The 20,450-nt window shown below is 40.5% G+C and overlaps 1 protein-coding gene and 1 long non-coding RNA gene across 2 annotated transcripts in view; one reads left to right on the top strand and one right to left on the bottom strand.

Annotated features, from left to right (window-relative positions):
• LOC134352346 (chromatin remodeling regulator CECR2) overlaps positions 1-20,450 on the top strand; it is a 133,089-nt gene that overhangs the window by 37,096 nt on the left and 75,543 nt on the right. The gene's annotated exons all lie outside the window — the stretch shown is intronic.
• Positions 1,910-19,385, bottom strand: LOC134352345 (uncharacterized). The gene is made up of 3 exons (XR_010019382.1): positions 19,309-19,385; positions 4,316-4,424; positions 1,910-2,180 (listed from the first exon to the last, which is right to left on the bottom strand). It is a non-coding gene; the product is annotated as an uncharacterized LOC134352345 (long non-coding RNA).

Below are 20,450 nucleotides of genomic sequence, written 5' to 3'. Positions count from 1 at the left end.
GTGAGGTGAGGGAGGAGGTGAACGGGCAGGCGTAGCACTTTGGACACTTGCAGGGATAAGTACTGGGAGGGGCGAAGGGACAAGGGAATCAGAGAGGGAACAATCCCTACATAGAGTAAACACAAAATACTCTGCAGATGCTGGGGTCAAAGCAACACTCACAACACGCTGGAGGAACTCAGCAGGTCGGGCAGCATCAGTGGAAACGATCAGTCAACGTTTCGGGCCGGAACCCTTCGTCAGGACTGAAGAGGGAAGGGGCAGAGGCCCTATAAAGAAGGTGGGGGGAGGGTGGAAAGGAGAAGGCTTGTAGGTTCCAGGTTTCACCTGGAACCTACCAGTCCTACCTGCCTATCACCTCCCTCATGGTTCCACCTCCTTCTACTACCCATTGTATTTTCCCCTATTCCTTCTTCACCTTTCCTGCCTATCACCTCCCTGCCTCCCCTCCCCACCCCTTTATCTTTCCCCTTACTGGTTTTTCACCTGGAACCTACCAGCCTTCGCCTTCCCACCCTCCCCCCACCTTCTCTATAGGGCCTCTGCCCCTTCCCTCTACAGTCCTGACGAAGGGTTCCGGCCCAAAACATTGACTGATAGTTTCCACGGATGCTGCCCGACCTGCTGAGTCCCTACATAGAGTGCTGGTGGGGGGAGGAATAAAGATGTGGTGGTGGGGGGGAATGAACATGTGTTTGGTGGTGGGATCCCTATGGGGATGGCAGACGTTGCAGAGAATGATGTGTTGGATGTGGAGGCTCATATGGTGGTAGGTGAGGGCAAATCAGTGTGATAGTTAGTACTGAAGAGTGCTCTGGTCGGCATGGGTGTGTTGCAGTGAAGTCTGTTCCCATATGATGCCATGCATCGTTTTGTGATTCAGGTTCTTTGACAAGAGACTTGTTAGTTTAACTGGGCAGGTTACTGGTTTTAAATCACTGTAATGGTTTGTCAGCTGAGAAGCTGCTATTGCAACGAAAGACTGGAATTGTACAGGAGAAAATCATCCCTTTTTCTTTGTTGTTAAAATGGTACAATTACAGTTGTCTTCCTGTTCTAGTTAACTTTAGCCAGTAACACCAGTTAGTTCACCTGCAACAAATGCATTTTAATTTAAATTTGCATGTACAGTATCACTAGAGATCAAATCTATTTTTTGTCAGCTGTTCCAATTGGCTTTTGCCAAATGTAAAATCTAAGAGATCAGCATTGCTAGTTAAAAAAATTTTAGGAGTTAAGCAATAAGATGTCGGAGAATTCCTATGTCGAAATCAAACTTGAAACTAACCTTGAGGCTCTTGAATGCAAAGCAAGCAAAGGAGATGAAGTCTGATTTTATTAAACATCTGGTCAGTAATGACATCTCCCTGGAGCCTCGTTCATTCATTTAATTAGCATCATTGTCTTTTACCTCATTTGGTATCTTTTCTATTGCGGGGGAAAAATTGAAATCTGGTATTAATCATAATACAGATTCTTACAAAAGCTGGCTGAAATTTTTAGATTTCTGATTTTTTTTCTCCCCTTTTGAAAAGTGTTAGAAACCTAGTATCTGAAATGAGATGCTTCCAAGTATAGCCTGAAAGTTTGTTTTTGGGAGGTAGATTGTAGCCTATTTATTTGACTTCCAAGTAATATAGAGTAACATATACCATTTTTTAAAAAACATCTGCTTAGTGTTATCTAAAATGTGAAATGCATTAATGAAGAGACAAATACAGCATAAAATAAAAATATATATTTTTCGTTCCAGAAAGTTTCAATTTTGTGCATTATGTACACCATTTGTAACTTTTAAGGCATTCTTCAAAAAGAATTTTGCAAGGATGATGCTTATAACTTATTGGAAAGTAGATGCTTTTAATCTTCGGATTAGGATACTGTCCAGGAATGCTGAATGCTTCAGAGTTGACCATGGGATAGTAGGCAGTTGAAAGAGAATTCATCAAAAGTTCAAAGAAGATAGATTACTGTTTGAGTTTATTTGCATGCTCTGTTCCTCTGGCTCGAGTTCTCACAGTGTAAGATGCTGAGAGGAGATGGTGCCTGTCAAGGTCTCAGTTTGAGTTAGGACTGGAGCCTGGGTGTGTTCTTCGCACTACAATGACTGGAACCAATCTCGAAATTGCTCACCACAGCAACACCGAGTCATTCAATTGGCGTCAAGGAGTCACTAACGTCTGTAAGTTGTTGCAGGGAATGGAGGAAGAAAGTAATATTGTCAAGTTCTTATTCTGCAGATATTAATATAATCATTGTAAAGTAAAATATACGTGCAAGGACAATAGACAAGGAAGCTTCAAGAAATCTTTGGATATTATAAGTTTGAGAGCAAATAGTGAAAAATAATTGAGCCATATTATCAGCTACAAGAAAACATTTGATAGTACCAGAAGTATAAATGAAAGATTAAATAAATTTTGCTTTTAGGAGGCTGTAAGCTTATAACATGTAATAATTTTATGAAGAATTCTGTGAAGAATTAACTGAGCCTGGAATAATGGCAGCAGAGCAACAGTAGCAAAATATAATGCAAAAGGATTTTGAATATTACTAAAACACAAAATGTTTTTTGGCAAAAATGAGTGCAACCCATGTCTGAGAAAATACAATGGATTCTGGCTAAAGGGGTCATCAGTTAATCAGGGCAGGCGCTTATTTAGGATGGCTCTTAAAGAACAAAAGCTCGTCAAGAAAATTGCCGGATTTCTCTTAATTTATTTGGGACATTATGCCACTTAGGCTACATCCACACTACACTGGATAATTTTGAAAACGAAGCTTTTTTTCTTTGTTTTGATCCTCCGTCCACATTGAAAAGGCATTTTCATCCCCCGAAAACAGAGCTTTTCTAAAACACTCTCCAGCGTGTGTAAATTTGAAAACGGTTGTTGCACGTTATGTGGACGGGGTAAACGGAGATATTTAAAAACGCTGTCATGACAACACCACAACAACAATACTTTTTCTGCTTCTGCTTGGTACTGTGCAAGCACTGCCGGACGGCTGTTGTAATGCGCAGTCGGTGTGAACGGCGTGAGAGTTAAATTGTAAAGTGAGCTTTTTTGACTAGATCTCCTAAATTGACTTGATTGAGTCTATCTTTAAAACTATTAATGTCAGAAATACTGCGCAGGTCTGGTGGCAGAAGATTCCACTCTCTTGTTGATCTTGGGTTGAGGACGGCTTCATGTGTGTGTTGTTTACTTTATTGTCTACGTTAACAGCTTCTTTGGAGTTAAACATCTCCACATTCCCCACTGCTTTGCTGACTTTGTAGTCGTTTGTAACTCACAGAAACAGCTCAACTTCATTGTCTAAACGAAGAAGTCCAGTCTGCTTTTTCCAGTGGAGGTTTTCTTTGTATTCCTCGAAGACATTGTTGAAAACTTTCTTTCGCTGTTGTTGGTACTGTAGTTTTTGCCCAATGGAAATAGCACAACCCCACCGTGGAAACATAAATATTATACCGTTTCCTCTTCGCTTGTTTTCTGTAGATGTGTCTGCACATGCCCAGTAGGAGTAGATTCGCCCAAATATCCATTTTAATGTGGACAGAGATATTTTGAAAAACGCCTAGTGTGGACACCTGTCATTTTTACTCAAAACCAACATTTTCAAAATTATCTGGTCTAGTGTGGACGTAGCCTTAATTGGGACAGGGGACTGTTGCTGAACAGTTTCTAACTAGCGTCAGTTGCGCATGTTTGTGTTCAAAAAACAGTGAGTTTTGTCACTGATAGTTGGTGAGAAGTAAGCATTTAAGAAATTTCAGAACTATTTTGCTCACTGGTTTCGAACATCCAGGCTTGGAGATGCCAGAAACAGCCGTGAGTGAAAATGAAACGATTTCACCACTTCAATAAGTTAGAACTACGAAGGTCAACAATCATCTTGAACAATGAAAATGAAGATGTGGAGGATGCAATCATTGAAAGCATTTTACGAAAGCTGTCCATTATCTGTATTGGGCGTCTGTGCTAATATTGTTCATTTACAGCCGATCAGGAATTAATGCTATGTTAGTCATATTGGTAGTCTTCCAATTTCTTCTGGATTTCATTTAAATACACTATTTCTTACTCAGTTTGTCTTTTTTTATGTATCTTTTTAACTGTTTCCATGGAAATTTGGCTGATTGGGGCAGCAGCTTAACTGGGGAAAAGTGTAAAGATCCCGATGTGTCTCGATTAATTGGAATCTACTGTATATCACTCAAATTCCATTATTCAGAATGTGTTTAAATTATGAATTAATCACTTAATATTAAACATGGCCCATTTATGACGTATTTATAATGTTTATCTCTACGTACAGTACAAAATCTTGTGACATCCATTTGCAGCTTTTCCTTAATTGAAGCACAGGAGTTTGCATCTCCATTCCACAGTTTCATGTCTGTATTGTGATAATGGTTCTTGAATCTGGGAGGAAATACAGACAAAGCCCGATTGTGAACCAACTGCTTGAGTGAATTGAATCAATTCGCAACATTGAAATCCACAGTGATCTGCAAACATTTTATTATTTACATTGTTTGACTCCAGAAGGAAAATGCACAGCACATGATTTACTGTTGTTTGCGATATTAGAATAAAATGGCATTTCTTAAACTTAACCAGGTGTGGCTTATTCTATAACAAATAGGAGCAGAGGCACAAAAGCAGAAGCCTCCAATTGCTACTCTCCAATTCCTCAAAATATTTAATGCCGGTTATAATATTATCACCACTACAGATGAGCTAATTCAGTAAAAATGCAATTGAGCAGGTTAACAGGGAACAATTGACCACTGGGCCATTTTTAGATGAATTTAATGGAGTTGTTAAAACAAAATGGGGGTTTTAATTAAAGTCTACTTGAGGCAATTTCATTGTGCCCAAAGTTTGGAAATTTTTCTCAAATAATTGGCTTTAATGTGTGGGGAAAAAGAAAAAAATCCAAAGGATTTGCGTTTATGTAGAACTTAAACACAGCGGTGAGAGTGAGTAAAATACAATGCAACCAGTGGAATATCTTGCAAGTGTAACGACTACTGACAGCAGCCAGCTTGCCAAAATGCCCCCACTAAAAAGGTGGATGAATCACCTGTCAGTCTCTATTCTGTTCTTGGTAGTTGAAGGACAACTTTGGTTAGCGTGTATGAGAGAGTTTCTGTATTTTTTTAATACTGTCTTGGAATCTTTTGTGTCTGTAATGATGAAGTATGCCACTCAATAAAAATGTCCCAAAATGGCACTGCTATTTTTTCTCAAGAATTATTTTCCCATTTTTAATTTTTCCTATTTTCTGCTGTTGCATTTCCTCCTAGCAAACATAAACTGAGTCATTAGTTTTTTTAGGCTGAATACTACATATCAGTAGAACGAGCTGGTGAGATGTCAACTCTTCAACATAATTATTCAGTTGCAATATTACGGTCACTTCTTACTGCTACACAGGAATCGATGATCCTCTCATTTATGGTGAGCAAGATGGTTTGCCATTGAAGATATATGTACTGCAATTATCTATGCTTTTAGACTGTGATATATGATAGAGCTTGAATCTAGTCCATAATGACTTTATCAAAAAACAAAATTCTTCATGTCTGAGGCGTATATGAGAGCTAGGATTCCTGCAGGCTGGTAGATCATATGCCAGGTTTGAGATTTTGATCTTTGAGTATTATCTTTCCCTGTTGGCCAGTAGCATTGGTGTCTTCCTTCACTGTGCTGTGGATCTTAACAGGAAGTAGCCCACATTATCCAGGATCTCACTGTGAAGCTTTATGTCGGAAGACATTGTTGTACAGCAGGGGCAAGATGGTAAAGAATCTCAAGTCTAGCAGATATTGAGTGTGTTCTCCTTTTTTTGCTTCAGTATGAAATGGGGACTTCTGTTTGAGCCTCTGAATGCATGTATACACAGGCATCATCTTTGTACTGCAGCATGACTGCTGAAGTTGGTTCTGAAGTGTAAGCATGATAGATTGAAGAGTTCTCCATTAGTCCTGTGCATTAGCGGTAGTCCAGTCAAAAACAGTGAAGCTGACTTGCAACCTTGTGCTGAGAACGAAAGATTCTGTCTGCGTTGACACCAGCCTGAACTAGATTGACTCTGTTATGGATCGGCTATCTGGATTTCACCCATTATGAAGTACTGTAAAAGCTCCTGGAGGTAGCCGAATTTGAGGAGAGCACTCCATAGTCTCTCTGTGTTGACAGGGTTAATGATTGTAGCAGGATTGAAAAAGGTCATCTGTGAGGGTTGGTATCGCTATGTACATTTCTCATAGCTATTGGGCCCTGATTATCTCTACTACCTCTCAATGAATGAAATTCAAACTGCAAGTCAGGAAACAGCTGTCTGGCCACGGGAAGGAAGACCTCGGTGAAAACTTGCTCCTTGAAGATGGTCACAATGATGGTATCTCTGAGGTCTCCTAGCTTGTCCTTCTCTGCCCAGAAGATAACAATGAGATTGTAGATTTGTGGATGAACCTCCTCAGCATAGAGTGACCCTGAACATACGCTGAGCATGCACAATCTCCTACACTAGAGAATTTTAAACATTAACTTTAATTTTAAAGTAATTTTAAACGCTAATTTATATACAGATGAAAAACTACATTACAGCTGAATAACGAGTTCTTCATCTCAAGACCAAGGAACCTTAGTTCTAAGCTTCCCATTCAGTGAGATCTTGCCCTTTTAAGTTTTTAATATTTCAGTAAGATTATCTTATTATCCTGAGCCCTGGTAAAGCAGATTTTATTCTATTTTATCTTCGTATGATATTTTGTTTTCGGTCTGGTGAAATGGCGACACGAACTGCAGTCTTAGTGTGTCTTTCATGAACCTTTTTCCAGGGAAGTGAGAACTCGTTTGATGACTTTCAGACTTCCATCTAATTTGATTGTAGTAATGTTTAACATTTGTCTTGTTGGTTACTTTATCCAAATTTATTTGCCTTAATTCCACAGTGCTGGTTTTTATTTATATTAACTATGTAAATAATACATTGATGTTATAGCTACTGTGTATAGGTACTGATAATCTTAACAATATTTTGACATTCGAGTCAGTGTTTTGAGGGATCGGTAGAATGTTTGTCAGACCATCAGCATTTTTGTATTTTGTCATCTATTTAAGAAAATCAGTACTTTATGCATATATTCGGTCAATGTTTTTCTTTGGGTTACAAAGTGCAATCTGGTGCACCCATCTCAGTCAAACCACCGTTTCACAGAGAGAGGTACTTCCTCAGTAGATGAGGAATGTTCAAACCTAGAGCGCACCCGCTTCATGAATACAATGATGGCATTCACGAGCAAGATATCTGCCCAGCTGGTGTGCAGTTTAGACAGTCATCCTTCCTAGTCGGTCAGGATCAACCGCGGCAGAAGCTAGATTCCTTCGGTGTGATTCACAGTACTGAAGATGCTGTCCCAGTCTCTTGCTGACAGTTTTAAAATTCCATTTTAAAAAGGCCGGTGTAACCTATAGAAACCTTCATTGTCTTTCATAACTTTTCATTTCTAAACATGTATCCTACCTGGAAGGCACAAGTAAAGAAAACAAGGTTGACCGGCCGTTTTTAATAAGGTATAAAAACAAATACTGATTAAATGACAGCTTTAGATCTATTGGTGTATCCTAAATGGATGCCTACTATAATTTGTTGTTACCTTAATAAGTCAAACTGGATCCAGCTGACTTTTTTTGACTTCAAAGTTTTCTGATTGGTGTTTAACTAAATGAGCCTGACAGCAGGGATGGGTGAGGAAGCCAATATGGTATTCCACAGAATATTTAGAAAACAATTATAATTGAGTTTCCTTTTAGGGCTTTGCTATTGTAGGAGGTACAAATAGTGTCATCTATTGTTAGATCTAGCTTCAACAAAAATATTTAACAATCAAAATTATAGATTCTTGAGAAGATATTTTGATATGTCCTGCAGTGGCTTAATCCTGATAGATTATGAGCACAATATAATAAATGTCTCCCGTTAAAGCCATCAGCCTACTTGGGATAGGACAGTCAGTCTCCCAATGGCATAACAGATTTGTTAAAAATTGTTACAAACAATTGCATCTTAATAAATTTAACCTTTTTGGTCCCATTGTGATTAGTTGTGAATAGAATTTTGCCCTTGCCACATGCACAAGTTATTGTATCTGCATTTTAATTGGAAATGAAGTCCATTTTGGAATTATTTTGTGTTGTGCAATAAAGGAATAATGTTTGATCAGAGGCTCTAGATCACGGCTTTAAGGACATTTAATGAAACTAAATTGGAGATGTGATCATTCAGCTCATTTTTAAGTGTACCATTAAATCTTACTTGAAGCCCAGGGGACTCTTTAACCATTTTTATTAATGGTTGTAGAGAGTTGTACATTTGAAGTTTTCAGATGACCTTAAAGTAAGGGCAACAATTAATGTGATAGAAAGTTAAAGATATTAGTTTAAGTGAATTGGCAAAAATATGATTGATTAAGTTCCTTGTGGGGAAGTGTGAGGCCATCCATTTTGCTTTGACGAAGAATATTTTCTTTATTCTTCATACTGTATGAAAAAAGACAAGCATTTTTATGCACAAATCAAATGATTACAGAAACGCTAATGGAGTGTAGAACATAATAAGAGAGGAACATTCAGAAAATAGCAAGTTTCCTCTGTTGGAAAGGGACTCGAACTCTAAAGTTAATTTTTAGCACCAAAATTTGGAAAACAAATGTATAACCGTACTCATTCTATTTCTGGTGTTCCCACCATCAGTAAGGATTCTTTAAATGTTATTTCATGCTTTTGTTATTTATTGCTATTTATTTATATTTGCATTTGCACAGTTTGATGTTCATTGATCATGTTTACAGTTACTTATCTATAGATTTGCAGAGTATACCTGCAGGGAAAGGAATCTCAGAGTTGTATCTCAGGTGTGCTGTACTATTCTATGTTCTATGTATGTGGTGACATGTATGTGCCCTGATAATAAATTTTACTTTGAACTTTGAACTATACCATGTAGGGCAAACTTGATTTGTATTCCCTTAAGAAATTAGGGTAAATCTCATGAAGGTGTTCAGAATGATTAAGGGATTCAGTTGGGTAGGTGCACAGAAATTATTTACATCAGTGAGAATTCCAAAAAGGAGTAAAATTAGATTTGACCATTTCGGAGAGAAATGAGGAAACACTTATCAACACATTAGGCAATGCAATTCTGAAAGTCTGTCCCACAAGTGCTGCGATTGAAAGGTAAATTGAAATGACTGAGATGGATATTTTTATTAGTCAGGGATATATAGGCAAGTAGAGCAAAGACAGGTTAATATGAGCAAAGTGCGAATGCTGACAGAGACAGTGATGAAATCTGAGAGGTGCAGAATACTGATGTCTTACAGCACCAAATCAGATATCAAAACATAAACGGGTAAATAGATTAGATCTGTCCATGCCCAGGCATGGACTAGACATGATTAAACTGAAAGGATTGCAGTGGTCTACAGCTCCTCTTATCAGCAACATTTTTTTCCTTCTTCGAATAACCCGCATCAGGCCAGGCTTGGTGAAGATCTCTTACTATAGTTGAAGATAAAGTTGGTAAATTTGAGTCGTGATTTTCATCACAACAGCCAAATCCTTTAATTCCTTGTAAAGTGTAATAGAAAATCAGTACATATAGTTCCTTATTTTTTAATTAAGAAATACAGCCCTTCTGGCCCAGTGAGCCACACCAGCACCTGTTTAACTCTAGCTTAATCACAGGGCAGTTTACAATGACCAATTAACCTACTAAAGGGTGTGTCTTTGGAACGTGGAAGGAAACCAAAGGACACACACGGTGACGCGGAGAAAGGACAAACTCCTTACAGGACACAGAGGAACTGAACTCTTAACTCCTGAATGCCTGGAGTTGTAATTGTGTCACACTAATCCTATTTCTTGCAACAGCAGTTGTTGTTGTTGTTGTTCCTTTTTGCGCCTTTTGCTGAATCGGCAGCATTTGGCTGTTGTTTTACTCAGCTCAGCACGGATAGAAAGCATGCAAGGAGCCAGCCGGTTTTGAACTCGGGGCCATTCGTGTCGAAGTCTGGTGGGTGCTGATACCACTTCACCTGCTGGCCAGCCAGTTTTACAACAGCAAGGAATGGTGTAACTCTTTCACAATCAATATAGCAATTGTATATGCACTACTGTATTTACTGTATTTATTTCTCATTGACCTCTTGCATACAGTATATTGTGCAAAAATAGATTAATTGTGAAATCTTACCCATTGGCCTTTTACCGTGACCCCATCTTGCTTGTGTGTACCTACCCTGAGAACTTGAAGGGCAGTGTTTGGTCATAAAACTAGAAAAATATGGGTTGGACAAGGTTATTTGTCCCTTCTATCCTCCTCTGGCATTCAGTATGACCATGGGTGATGAGCATACGTTCCTACATGCATCACCACCAAGTATATTTAGAGACTTGGCCTCCATGATGAAGAAGTATCTCATCTCAGTTCCAAATGTATCCTGAGACCACCCTGCAGCCAATATGTTGAACTCTATCAGAATTTCGTACATTTTAATGTTAGATCTTTTTCATTATTCTTAACTGCAGGCATACTTGATTCAATCTGTCCTTGTACGACAATCCTGTTTGACCAGCAATCAGTCTGGTAAAACTTTGCTATTCTTCCTATACCAAGTATATCCTTGCATAAGGAGACTAAAACTGCACATATTAAGAGTGATCTTAGCAAGTCTGTAATTACAGCAAAGCATCCCTGCTCTTAAATCACGTTGTAGTGGTATCTGCATGAATGCTTAACTTACAAGGGCACCAAGATCTCTTTGTATGTAAACATTTCCAAATGTATTATGATTTAAATAATTCTGCAGCCTCCCTAATTTTTTTTCCAAACAGAAGATAATTTCACAATTATCCACATACCCTGCACCTGCAAACGTTTGTGCTCTTACTCAACTTTGATAAATGTCTTGAAGCCTTGTTGTATTCTTGTCTCATCTATCAATCATTTAATAGAAAATGGCAGTTTTGTCACTGGCAAATTTGATTTTATAGTTCTTGCTCTCACTGGAATAGCTGGCACTCTAACCCCTGTCCCAACTCACCACTGTGAAAATCACTGTGCAAGTTGGTTGTAGACTTCCCAGCAGAAACAAGGTGCTGTTCCTCCGGTCTGAGGCAAACAATCCAGGCCAACTGCAAACTAGAGGAACAACATCTTGTTTTTGCGCCTAGGTAGTCTACAACCAAGCTGCATAAACATTGAATTTTCTAGTCTTAAATAAGGAGACCCATTTCTGTCCACCAATGCTCTCCAATTCCTGGCATATTACTGGTGTCTTCCACAGTGAAGACTGATGCAAAGGACTTATTGAGTTCATCCGCTATTTCTTTGTCTCTCACCCCCCCCCCCATTTACTACCTCTCCAGTGTCTTTTGCCTTTCTTTTACTGTTCATACATCTGAAAGAGGTTGGTATCCTATTTGATATTATTGGTTAGCTTACCATTGCATCTCATCTTTCCTCTCCTTATTGCTTTTTTTGTTGCCTTCTGTTAGTTTTTAAAACCTTCCCAATCTTCTAGCTTTCTAATGTTTTTTGAGATATCATATGCCCTCTCTTTTGCTTTTGTGCTTTGAATTACCTTGCCAGCCACAGTTGCCTCATCCTCCCTTTAGAATACCTCATATTTGGAATGAATCTATCCTGCGCCTTCCGAATTGTTCCCAAAAACTCCAGCCTTTGCTGCTCGGCTGTCATCCCCGCTAGTATCCCCTTCCATTCAATATTGGCCAGCTCCTCTCTCATGTCTCTGTAATGCTCTTTACTCCACTGTGATACTGATACATCTGACTATCTTTTCCCTCTCAAACTGCAGGGTGAATTCTATCATTATGATCAGTAGCTCCTAAAGGTTCCTTTACCCTAAGCTCCCTAATCAAATCAGGTTCATTACACAACACCCGATTCAGAATTGACTTTATTCTAGTGGTCTCAATCACAAGATGCTCTAAAAATCATCTTGTGGGAATTCTATATGTTCTTTCTCTTGGGATCCAGCACCAAACTGATTTTCCCAATCCCCCATGACCGTTGTAACATTGCCCATTTTACATACCTTTTCGATCTCCCATTGCAATTTGTACCCCACATCCTGGCTATTGATCCTAGGCCTATATATAACTCCCAATCATATTTTTTAATCCTTGCAGTTTCTTATCTTTACCCACAAGGATATTACATCTTCTGATTGTATGTCCCTTCTTTCTAAAGATTTGATTTCATTTTTTTTACCAACAGGGCCGAGCCACCCCACCCTTTCTGCCCACCTGCCTATCTTTCTGATACAATATGTATGTATCCTTGTCTGATACAATATGTATGTATCCTTGTCTTTCTGATACAATGTATATGTATCCTTGGATGCTAAGCTCCCTACTATGATTCCCTTTCAACCCATGACTCAGTGATGACCACAATGTCATACCTCCCAATTTCTAAACTATACTACAAATCATGTACCTTATTCCATATACTGCATGCAATCAAAGATAACACCTTCAGTCCTGCATTTGTCATGCTTTTTGTGAACAGGGCTTACCCAGGCAATTTTCCACAATGTCAGGTATATGTGAGTTATGTAACTGTACTGGAAACCATAGTTAGAGGAACAGCCAACTTTAAAGAGTAGGTCTACACTATTACAGCAAAGGTATTGTTTGGCCCTATAACTTTTGCTGTGTTATCACTGTGTCTCAGTATCACATGGACTGAATGAAATTGGTTGGTAATTGGCCTCTGTGCTGTAGGAATCCTAGCAGGAAGCCAAGATGGATCACTAATTTGATACTTGAGTGTCAACTTGGTTATGAATGCTTCAGCCTTTAATTTAGGCCTCTTGTTGCTCGGCTCTGCCATGTTGATGATGGAGGTGATCTAGTAGCTTCTCCCTCCCTTAGTTGTTCAAGTGTCTACCCCTTGATTTACGGCCAGAAGGCCCAATTTTGCTCCATCAGTCAAATTTGGATGGAAGCAATTTTAGAAGGAGCATGGAATCATGCAGCTGTATGGTGATTCCCAGGAATATACTATGTTGTTGGGACAAATGTGAGGAAAATTAACAGTTGAATGCTGTGGAGAGTAATATGATGGAAAAGTAAAATGCTGCTGATGGAAACCTGGGAGAAAATAATAAAGAAAACAGCTAAGAACTCACCAAAAAAAAGAGGAATCAGGATTTAGATCAGAACCCAAAGGTAGGGTAGGTAAATGCAGATATGTGCTTCCAAATTAGATATTCACTCTTCGTTGTGTATACCTTTGCAAAGCAACACAGAGAAAATGGTGTTGAGGCTGAGATTAAGCCAGCAAAATTCTCTCCTAGCTCTGGTTTATCGACACTTTAAGCCTCTGGATTCTGTAAGGAAAGCGGTTGTTGTAAAGTTGTATTTTAAAATTCTGAATCGCCTCAACCACCCCCCCACCCCACATGCTCTTCAGTTCTCCAATATTGATTATTGTCATCAGCAGAGCTACATGTATGTGCAGGTGTGGTTAAAAAAAAACTACTTGTAGCAGCGTCAAGCATTCATAAGAGGGAGAAAATAAATTAAACATAGTATACACAATCTTAAGAAGGAACAGAATTAGAACAAAAAAGTCCTGACGAAGGGTCTCGGCCTGAAACGTCGACTGCACCTCTTCCTAGAGATGCAGCCTGGCCTGCTGCGTTCACCAGCACTTTGATGTGTGTTGCTTGAATTTCCAGCATCTGCAGAATTCCTGTTGTTTGCGAACAAAATAAGTCTTTTAGTGCAAAGTGATCATAGGTTGAAATGGTGATTCATGTTCTGTTGGGTTCAAGAACTGAATGGTTGAATGATCTTGAATGGGACTGTAGGCTTTTGAACCTCCTGCCTGATGATAGCTGTGAGAAGATGACATAGCCTGGCTGGTAGGGATCTTCGGATGTTGACTCTTTGAAGCAGCACCTCATGGGGATACGACCACTGGTGGGTGGGGGGCGGGGCGGGTGGTGTGCTCATGATGTGTTGCACAGAGTCCACTATTCTGTACGACTGCTTACTTTCCTGTGCATTAGCATTGCAAAGCCAGACCACAATGCACCAGTGAGAGTGATTTCAACAGTACGTCTGTAGCAGTTTATTGGTGTTCTGTGATAATCCAAACCTCTTTAACAAGAAAAAATTAAGGACACAGGCGTGCTTTCCTGAGGATTGCATCTATGTGCTAGTCCCCGGATGGGTCATTTGATATGTTAATATCCAGGAATTTAAATCTGCTGATTCTCTCCACCACTTACTTCTTCCCCACCCCTCGACCCTCACCAGTTGTAGACTGGTACATGTTTATCCTCCTCCTCCTTCCCAAGGTCAACAATCAGCTCTGTTTGCCCTCACTGAAATCCAACAAGAGGTCCTTGCAGTAGCACCCAACGAGGTGTCCTACCTCGGTCTGGTAAAGTGACTGGAGATCACCACCTGTGATTGTCCAACAGGCGTGTCATCTGTGAATTCAGAGATGGCATCGAAGCTGTGCTTAGCCACACAGTCATGTGTGTATAGAGGGCAGAGCAGGGGCTGAGCACACAGCCTTGGGGTGTTCCTGTATTGAAGATCAGTGAGCAAGAGATCTTGTTATCAATCTTTATGATAGTTATATCACCAAGACAAGAACTCAAAACTGGAAGATGAGAGCCTCAAAACATTTATTGCTGTTTTCCTGTCATTTGGCCCTTTGTAAACTAAGTGCTCTGGTGACACCTACAAGGACTATCCTAAAGCTGAAGAGTCAAGATAAGTTGTTGCTGCTTCTTTAATGGACCCTTGGAATTGAGGATGACTTTCAAAACTGGAATGGAAGTGGTTTCCAAGGTGACTATCAAAGTCAGTATTGGGACCAAAGACACTTCCGTGGATGAGGAAGGGGTCACTAACGAAATGGGCTGCTGTGTAGTTGGTGACATTAGCTGATACTTCATAGAGTCATAGAATACTACAGCGCAGAAGCTGGCCCTTCAGCCCATCTAGTCCATGCCAAACCGTTATGTTGCCTAGTTCGATTGACCTGCACCTGGACTATCCATATTCTAGTCCAAATTTCTCTTAAGTGTTGAAATTAAACCTACGACAACCATCAGCTCATTCCACACTCTGAAAAGGTGCCCCTTAAATATTGCACCTTCCATCTTTAACCTATGACCTCTGGTTCTAATTTCACTCAACCTCAGTGGAAATGAGTTAGTTTGGAAATATGGCATTGAAGGCAAAACTACAGTCAATAAATGAAGCAAGCCATGGGTGTATAGGTATCTTTGTTATCCAGATGTTTCAGACATGGGTGTTGGGCCGAATTATTGCAGGAGGTTGCGGCATTATGTTTTATATCATTGATGATATTTTGCAGTTGCTTGAGAGCCGAGCTTGTTTGTTTACATCTGTTGCTCTTTCATAGAAACATAGAAAATAGGTGCAGGAATAGGCCATTCGGCCCTTCGAGCCTGCACCGCCATTTATTATGATCATGGCTGATCATCCAACTCAGAACCCCGCCCCAGCCTTCCCTCCATACCCCCTGACCCCCGTAGCCACAAGGGCCATATCTAACTCCCTCTTAAACATAGCCAATGAACTGGCCTCAACAGTTTGCTGTGGCAGAGAATTCCACAGATTCACCACTCTCTGTGTGAAGAAGTTTTTCCTAATCTCGGTCCTAAAAGGCTTCCCCTCTATCTGTGACCCCTCGTTCTGGACTTCCCCAACATCGGGAACAATCTTCCTGCATCTAGCCTGTCCAATCCCTTTAGGATCTTATACGTTTCAATCAGATCCCCCCTCAATCTTCTAAATTCCAACGAGTACAAGCCCAGTTCATCCAGTCTTTCTTCATATGAAAGTCCTGCCATCCCAGGAATCAATCTGGTGAACCTTCTTTGTACTCCCTCTATGGCAAAGATGTCTTTCCTCAGATTAGGGGACCAAAACTGCACACAATACTCCAGGTGTGGTCTCACCAAGGCCTTGTACAACTGCAGGAGTACCTCCCTGCTCCTGTACTCGAATCCTCTCGCTATAAATGCCAGCATACCATTCGCCTTTTTCACCGCCTGCTGTACCTGCATGCCCACTTTCAATGACTGGTGTATAATGACACCCAGGTCTCGTTGCACCTCCCCTTTTCCTAATCGGCCACCATTCAGATAATAATCTGTTTTCCTATTTTTGCCACCAAAGTGGATAACTTCACATTTATCCACATTAAATTGCATCTGCCATGAGTTTGCCCACTCACCCAACCTATCCAAGTCACCCTGCATCCTCTTAGCATCCTCCTCACTGCTAACACTGCCACCCAGCTTCGTGTCATCCGCAAACTTGGAGATGCTGCATTTAATTCCCTCATCCAAGTCATTAATATATATTGTAAACAACTGGGGTCCCAGCACTGAGCCTTGCGGTACCCCACTAGTCACCGACTGCCATTCTGAAAAGGTCCCGTTTATTCCCACTCTTTGCTTCCTGTCTGCTAACCAATTCTCCACCCACACCAATACCTTACCCCCAATACCGTTTGCTTTAAGTTTCCACACTAATCTCCTGTGTGGGACCTTGTCAAAAGCCTTTTGAAAATCCAAATATACCACATCCACTGGTTCTCCCCTATCCACTCTACTAGTTACATCCTCAAAAACTTCTATGAGATTCGTCAGACATGACTTTCCTTTCACAAATCCATGCTGACTTTGTCCGATCATTCCACTGCTTTCCAAATGTGCTGTTATCACATCCTTGATAACTGACTCCAGCAGTTTCCCCACCACCGACGTTAGGCTAACCGGTCTATAATTCCCCGGTTTCTCTCTCCCCCCTTTTTTAAAAAGTGGGGTTACATTAGCCACTCTCCAATCCTCAGGAACTAGTCCAGAATCTAATGAGTTTTGAAAAATTATCACTAATGCATCCACTATTTCTTGGGCTACTTCCTTAAGCACTCTAGGATGCAGACCATCTGGCCCTGGGGATTTATCTGCCTTCAATCCCTTCAATTTACCTAACACCACTTCCCTACTAACATGTATTTCACTCAGTTCCTCCATCTCACTGGACCCTCTGTCCCTTACTATTTCTGGAAGATTATTTATGTCCTCCTTAGTGAAGACAGAACCAAAGTAATTATTCAATTGGTCTGCCATGTCCTTGCTCCCCATGATCAATTCACCTGTTTCTGTCTGCAGGGGACCTACATTTGTCTTTACCAGTCTTTTCCTTTTCACATATCTATAAAAGCTTTTACAGTCCGTTTTTATGTTCCCCGCCAGTTTTCTCTCATAATCTTTTATCCCCTTCCTAATTAAGCCCTTTGTCCTCCTCTGCTGAACTCTGAATTTCTCCCAGTCCTCAGGTGAGCCACTTTCTCTGGCTAATTTGTATGCTTCTTCTTTGGAATTGATACTATCCCTAATTTCTCTTGTCAGCCACGGGTGCACTACCTTCCTTGATTTATTCTTTTGCCAAACTGGGATGAACAATTGTTGTAGTTCATCCATGCAACCTTTCCATGGATGTTGCATGAGTGACTGAGTGTTTCCAGTGATTTTTATTCCTAAAAATGACCCTGTAGTATCCAAGTTCAATTGTCATTCAACCATGCATGAATACCCATGAGTACAGTCAAATGAAGTGGTGTTACTCCACCCCAAGGTACAAATCTCTTACAGCATACAGCAGTCATTCACAGCACAAGGCACACATAACACATAACACATATAAGACAGCAGTACAATATAGTCTCTCTCGCACGCGCACGCGCACACACACACACACACACACACACACACTACACACACACACTCCACACACACACACACACACACACACACACACACACACACACACACACACACACACACACACACACACACACACACACACACACACACACACACACCACACACACACCACACACACACCACACACGTCTAAGTCCCTGAGTTACGAATATTGCAGCAGTCTGCAGTACTGACTCCAGTGATGACGCTGTGCCACAGCTTCCTCAATATCCACGCCCACCACCCACCATTCGCCAATAAAGCAGTGAATTCAACTTGCAGCATTCCGCCATTCCCCGTTAAGAATGTCCAATAGGGCCTTCCGATCACAAGAAAAGCAGCTAGGACAATCGCTTGCTATCAGATTGCACACTGCCTTCACATACTGCCTTTGTGTACAGGAGTGAGATGTGCCAACGAGTGGAGTGGTGCTGCAGCAACAAACTTGGCACTCAATGCCAGTAAAACGGAAGAGCTGATTGTGGACTTCAGGAACAGTAAGATGAAGGAACACATTCTAAACCTCATAGAGGGATCCGAAGTGGAGAGAGTGAGCAGTTTGAAGTTCCTGGGTGTCAAGATCTCTGAGGATCTAACCTGGTTCCAACATATCAATGCAGTTATAAAGAAGGCAAAACAGCGGCTATACTAAATTAGGAGTCTGAAGAGATTTGGCATGTCAACAAACACACTCAGAAACTTCTCTAGATGTACCGTGGAGAGCATTCTGACAGGCTGCATTGCTGTCTAGTATGAGAGGGGCTACTGCACAGGACCAAAAGAAGCTGCAGAGGGTCATAAATTTAGTCAGCTCCATCTTGGGTACTAGCCTACAAAGTACCCAGGACATCATCAGAGAGCGGTGTCTCAGAAAGGTAGCATCCATTATTAAGGACCTCCAGCACACAGGGCATACCCTTTTCTCACTGTTACCATCAGGTAGGAGGTACAGAAGCCTGAAAGCACACACTCAACGATTCAGGAACAGCTTCTTCCTCTCTGCCATCCAATTCCTAAATGGACATTGAACCCTTGGACACTACCTCACTTTTTTTTTAATATACAGTGTTTCTGTTTTTGCACATTGTAAATCTATTCAATATACGTAATTGATTTACTTGTTTATTTATTATTATGTTTTATTTATTTTTTCTGTCTCTGCTAGATTGTGTATTGCATTGAACTGCTGCTGCTAAGTTAACAAATTTCAAGTCACGTGCCGCTGACAACAAACCTGATTCTGATTCAGAATCCACACCGAGGCTAGTTCCTCCAGTTTCTCCGCCAACGACCGACAGGGGTGGACCTGCAGTACTTAATGACCAACGAGGAACTTGTGATCAAAACAAATATATTTAAGATGGTCAATAACACCTTTGGTTGGCCCTGTAGCATCTGCTGTGTCCGAGGGCACTGCCATCTTACTGGAAATTACAAAAAATCAATACCTCAACTGTAATTTCAGCCAGCAGTCCACCTTGTCCCGAGCATGGCTTTCTGTTCCTGTGAAACGCTTTGCCACCATATATTGTACAAAGTGCAGCACAGGAATGTCAGTATGATTTGTGACTCAGATACTTAGAAGAGAGCTTAAATTAGAAGTGATGTAGGTTCAGAACTGAATCAGAAGTAGGTTCCAGAAAGACATTTGGAATGCTAAAAAATTTGTCATTGTATTGGTTGTCAAATTTCTGCCGTAGCAAAGAACTGAAATCATGGGATTGTCTCCTGAAAATGTTTTATTCCTCTAAATACTGCATTCCAAGTTGTGAACTCTCAGAAATAAATGTTACTTTGATGACAGGGAGAGGTGTTTTAATATTTTGTTAGAGCAGGTCGTCTTACCTAGGGTCCACGGATTCCGTGGATAGATTCCAAGGAGTCTGTGAACTTGGATGGGGAAAAATGTTACATCTTTATTTTAACTAACCTCTAATTGAAATTTAGCATTTCCTTCAATTATGAATGTAGGCAAAGCCACAGTAGTATTAGCAGAACCTGTGACTTTGTCACCAGTAGAAATCACAGATATTTCCATATCATATTACAATTGTTACACATACAATTGCTATAGAAAAGTGTTCCTCCCCTCCCCCCCCCCACCGCCCAGGAAGTTTTCGTGTTTTATTGTTTTACAATATTGAATCACAGTGGATCTGATTCCATGACCTATGGCCTCACTTTCAAAAAACCTATTGAGAGTTCAGGTTCTCAGTATGTATTTATTATTATTATTACTACAGTGGGTTCCGGTTAATTGGGCCATCAGTTAGTTGGGGCAGTCACTTATTTGGGACAACTCTTAAAAAAAAAACCAAAAACTAATCGAGAAAACTGCCAGGATTCCCTTGGCTTATTTGGGACACTATGCTGCTTAATTGTGTAAGGAAACTGTTGCAAGACAAGTTCTAATTCGCGTCCTTCGCTCACACTTGCGTGGCCATTACACACTACACCGCGCTTAGAGCAAGCAGTTTTCAAGTAGTATCAATTGTGTGTGTTTGTGTTCAAAGAGCAGTGATTTATGTCTCTGGTAGTTGGCGAGAAGTAAGCAGACAATTCAGAACTGTTTTGCTCACTGCAGTTACAA

The sequence above is a fragment of the Mobula hypostoma genome, chromosome 9 (genome assembly GCF_963921235.1).
Source record: "Mobula hypostoma chromosome 9, sMobHyp1.1, whole genome shotgun sequence".
NCBI lineage: Eukaryota > Metazoa > Chordata > Chondrichthyes > Myliobatiformes > Myliobatidae > Mobula > Mobula hypostoma.
The sequence above is the reverse complement of the archived record's forward strand: the minus strand, read 5'-3'. Positions and strand labels throughout refer to the sequence as shown.